Raw genomic sequence first — 5,508 nt, forward strand, 5'->3', positions numbered from 1 at the left:
AAGACAGGGTTTCTCTGTGTATCCCTGGCTGTCCTGGAACTCACTCTGTAGACCAGGCTGGCCTCCAAGTCAGAGATCCGCCTGCCCCTGCCTCCCAAGTGCTAGGATTAAAGGCGTGTGCCACCACCGCCCATCCAAACTCTTCTTTTGTCCTCCCAGTACCTCCACATATAATCAAGTAGAGAAAGATGGCTTAGGAGGCTTACCACAAACAAAGATAAAGTTTTAAGGAGAGGAAAACTGTCGCTGGGCCGCCCCTGAACGGTGCAGATGAGCATGTGGGACTGAGCTGACCTGACAGACCTGAGGGTCTGAGAGGCATGCCACTGCGCTGGTGAAAGGTTAACCTACCTATTCTGTAGTGCCGACAATTTTATGGGGAGCAGGTGCTACGGCTGTGCTGTCAAGTTCACCCTCTTCAAGGAGGGTGTAAGAATTGTGGCTGAGCCTTCTGTCATGGCTGTCTTCAGCGCTCTGGTACTCCCGGCTGGCAACACACAACAGAAAGTCTGCAAGCAGTGCCACACACAGTCCTGACCAGAGGGTCTTCTGACACTGCCTCCAAATGGTCGCCACCTCAGAACTATAAGAAGTGTGTGGCAGCCTTGGAAGCCAAGAAGAAGCCCAGCACATCCCAGAGCCAAGGCCTGACCCACAAAAGACCAAGCCATCACTGAGTGCCTAGGATGGCTTCATGAGGAAAACAAGCCCAAGTCAGTACCCTCACAAGCGAGATAGAGGCACAGCTAGCTGCACTAAAGGATGAAGTCCAGGACCCGCCCCATTCCTTCCACACAGGAGATGGAGGATCGGCTTGCAGCATTGCAGGGCAGAGTCCCACCTCCTCACACCTTGAGACACGCACACCAGGCACCAGATACCAGGACCCAGGCCCAGCAGACGCAGGATCTGCTAACACAGTTGACAGCTGAGGTGGCTATTGATGAAAGCTGGCAATCAAGAGCCTCAGCCTCGCTCCAGAATGACCTCAACAAGAGAGCTACAAGGAACCGGCACACAAATTCCCAGGGGCAGGCCAGCCCGTCTCTGAAGGAACAGAAGAACAAGCTATAGGAGGAGAACACCAGGCAGGAATGGATCCTGGCTCTTGCCTGGCAAGACAGGACAGGACCTCAGCAGAGTGACCCTCCAGGACTATCACCTCCCAGACAGTGATGAGGATGAGGATGAAGTAGACAGCCATCCAGAGAATCATACAGCAGCTCACTGAAGAAGCTGCCTTAGATGAGGCAAGTGGCTTTAACATCCCTAAGGAACCAGCTCCCGGCCCAACCCTGAAATGCAGAGACTGAGCCCCAATCTCCTGCAGGAGCCCCAGGCTGAGGAAGAACTCCCCTGGTGCTGAATCTGCAATGAGGATGCTACTCTGCTCTGTGTTGAATGTGATAGAGACCTCTACTCTGCCTGGTGCTTCCAGGAGGGCCATGATAACTTTGATCTTAAAGAACCCCCTACCGCCTTGCCAAGAACACTGAGGATAACCTAATGATGTCCTGGGGTGGCAGTGCCACAGGTAATCAGCAGGCTGGGAAGAAACCTGGGCTAAGTCTCAGGGGCTGCAGGGGGGCAGCAAACCCTGCTCTACTGATGGTAAATGTACCTACCCCTTTGTGAGCTTCCCAGTCCCTGCAAAGAAGAACGATAATGACTCTTAGAGGGGCCAGGTGAAAGGAGGAGTCAGGGCCCTCTTCTAAGAGGCTGGCCTCAAACAGAGACAGATGGAGAAGAGACCAGACTGAAGAGTGATAACCTGAAGTCGGCTTCCGAGGTCCAACTCCGGCCTATAGTGGATCTAATAAAATGTGTTGGAAAAAAAAAAGGAGATGAAAACTAAATATAAAAGGTTGAGGCAAGATATCAGCTTTTGATTTAGATGATTGGTTCCCAAGGGTTTATTCCATTTTTTAAACTAACTACTACATATAAGCCAGTGTGAATTAAGATCTTTAAATATAAAACATATCCCATGCTTAAACCCCCCAAAGCAATGTAAACTATCTAATTAACATATATCTACATCGATACCATACTGAAATGAACATATTTTAAATATATGCAGCTCAGTAAAAAGAAAGTATAAAACTTCAACTGTGTGTGTTTACTGTATTTATGTAACAGTGCATACATACATGTGTATTCAGGTGTACATGCCCAAGTAGGGACAAGAAGAGGACTTTGAGTGTGTTGTTCTATGACATTCCTTGACCTTATTCCTTTCAGACAAGATCCCCACTGAAGCAGAGCTGGGTAAGCAGCTAGCCAAGCCCCAGAAATCTTCTTGTCCCCAGCGTTCTCACAGAGTGTTGGAGTTGCAAGTGCACTCAGCCACACACAGCTTTTTATATGGGATCTGAACTCGGGTCATCAGTCACCTCAAATCTGACAGTATAGTGTACTCTGATTTTTATTTACTAACAAAATTATTTAAGGTATTATATAAGATTACTGCCAGATACTGTGAATAAAGCTTATGTGAAATATAATTGAATGTTACATTTAGACTTCTTCCCAACAACTTTATTATATATATGAAGATATTCCACAATCTGAGGGGAAAAAGGATCCAAAATGTGAAGCCATTCTAGTCCCTACATATTTTGGATAAAGAATACTAAGCCTTTATAACAATTCTTTGTAACACTGCTCTTTGTATGTATATGCTGTTGTTTTTGGCTAAAATCTATCTAGTTTGTATTTGAGGACTTAGTAACTCTAATGTATTTTATTTGGGGCCTTCTGAAGCCTCGATTGAAAATTTTTAATAACAACAATGGCAATATATGCTCATTCTAAAACAGAATTCAGCATTAGAAAAATGTATAACACAAAGAAATCATCAACCCAGTCTCAGCTCCTACACACTCTGAATATTAGCAATGAAATGAGTTTTCTAGATATAATCACTTTAAGGTCTTAGAATCTGAGTATTAAAGTTTTTGTTCTTCCTTCTCACTTTATCTGATACTATACATGCAATGGAAAGCTCTAAGTCTGTGTGGTCAATCATAGAATTAAAGCAGTGGGTTTGCACCACTAGAATTACAATACTCCATTGTTCATTGGAGTTTGGATTTCTTTTCCTGACCATATCTTCTCTCCCCTCAGCAAAAGACGTGCATTTGGCTTGTATTTATGCTAAAAAGCTACAGTGAATAGAAATCAATGTTGCAAGATTTTCTTAATACCCTTTGGGGAGAAAACCAGAGACCTAGAGGCATATTATAAAACCAGAACTAAAAATCACTGTTTTAGTGTATTGATCTCCAACAAAGTACCTGATAATTTCTCCCAGTGGGTATGAAACAGGCGTCTGAAGGGAACATAATGATTTGGAGATATCACATGTATCCATTTCACCTTCAGTCATAGGCTTCTCTCTATTCCTAGAAATCACTTAACAGAGGTAGTTTATAAGGGAATCTAAATGTGAGATTTGGATTATGTGCTGCATCTTGACATTTTTTTCTTTTCAAAGTTCCCAGAGCTCTATACAAAAACCATTAACAGAGAAACAACTAAGTACCATGGACTTTACAGAAGCTATTTTCTTTGTTCATGCTACCAACTGACAAATTAAGAGTTTGCATACTTTTTCACTAGATACCAAATAGTTATATTTTCCTTTTCTTTCCAATTAAACTAATTCATCTATTCATCATCATATTCTCAGAAAACACAAAAAAAATGGATTTTGCAATTTTAAACCTATTTTTATGTATATGAGTATTTTGGACTGCATCTATGCCTGTGTACCATGTTTACACAGTGCTCATGGAAGCCAAAAGAAGGCATTGGATCCTGACTTGAATTCCTGGAACTGGATCCAATTCAAGGCTCTTAACCACTGAGCCATCTCTCTAGCCCCTAAAATGGGTTTTTAATCATAGGCTATATGATCCGAGTCCCAACAATAGTTGAGACCTAAAAGAAAAACAAATACAAAAATACTCTCTTACTGCTATTCTAATGAGTTTCTCTTTCCTTTTAGGAAAAAAAAATGGCTTTTCTCTAACCTAGCCCTATTTACTCAGCGCTCCCAATTTATTTGTATAATATTATATATACACACACACACACACACACACATATATATATATATATATATATATATATATATATATATATTGTATATATATCCAACTTCAAAGTAATATAATATACAGGCTAAGAAAAGACTCCATAGAATTTCTATCCATAAACTGTTTTATACAATCCTACCTGGAATCATGGTTATTCACTGTTATATGTGATCCCATATAAGAATGCTAAGCTTGTTCAAAAATAACAAAAAGATAAGTTGGAATTAGATACCAAAAGATCACTTTCAATAATTTTAGATAAAATCATAGTTATGTATTTCTATGATTTCAGTTTATTTTGCTATATAAAATTATTGTATTTATGAAGTACCATGTGATCATGTCTATTAAACAGAATGATTGTTACAGAGAACATTTAGGTAAAAATATATAGAGAATACATATCTAATTTAGCCATTAATTGGCTGTGATACTTAGATCAACCCTGCTTAATGTTGAGGGCAGAGGAAGGAAATGGCCTAACTCTAGCCTAACAACCATGAGGATATTACCAAGATCAATACATCAGGAATATATTGGATTATAGAGTTCTTGCTTAGCATATGGCGGACCCTTTGTTCAATACCAATTCCTATAGAAAATGGGAAAAGTATAAAGAGTTGCCAGAAAATGCTTTGTATATTAAACATTATGTACACATATGGCTCTTCAGATGTGATTACATTTTCAGCTCCAACATTCAAAAGAATATTCATTTCCTGTTCACTTCCCTTGTACTGTGATGATATGACCACAAGGTCCTCTGTGCTTGTCAGTATAGTTAGAAATGCCAGCCTTTGTACAAAGATATATTTTATTTGAGAAAAAGAATATTGTATCACATTATCTCTTATAAAAATTAGAATAGAACATTTTGTTAAAATGACTAGACAAATACAAATGCTATATTACATGTGGTATGCACAAAGCAAAATTTCTAGGTGCTTAAATAATACTTTGCTTACTGAAATATAATGAAGATTATGATAGTCATTTCCCTTTTAGTCCTTTTAAATTGATTAATATATGTATTATGGGGGCCAGCGTGATATCTTGGTCTACATGTGTATTATACAGAGATTCCATTAATCTAATTAGACATATCCCACCAACTTAACATTTTGATGGTGAAAATGTTAAATGTCCATTTTAGCAACTTCAAAATATATATTACATTATTATCCATTGTGGTTAGTATATAATATAATAACCAAAATATATTTCCCCCTTATAATCAAGACTTTTTAAAAACTAAATTTCTGATTCATTTTTTGATTTGTGTGCATGTACACACAATAGCATGGGCACACGCAACACTGTACAGGTGTAGAATTCAGAGGACAACTTGTAGGGAGTTGGTTCTCTCCTCCCACCAGGGGGATACTGCAGATGAAACTCAGGTCCTTAA

At 39.6% G+C, this 5,508-nt stretch overlaps 1 pseudogene; it reads left to right on the forward strand.

Annotated features, from left to right (window-relative positions):
- Positions 1-1,507, forward strand: part of LOC116090814 — a 6,268-nt pseudogene extending 4,761 nt beyond the window's left edge.
- Positions 1,508-5,508: the final 4,001 nt, after the last annotated feature.

Source organism: Mastomys coucha, chromosome X, assembly GCF_008632895.1.
Source record: "Mastomys coucha isolate ucsf_1 chromosome X, UCSF_Mcou_1, whole genome shotgun sequence".
Lineage (NCBI taxonomy): Eukaryota > Metazoa > Chordata > Mammalia > Rodentia > Muridae > Mastomys > Mastomys coucha.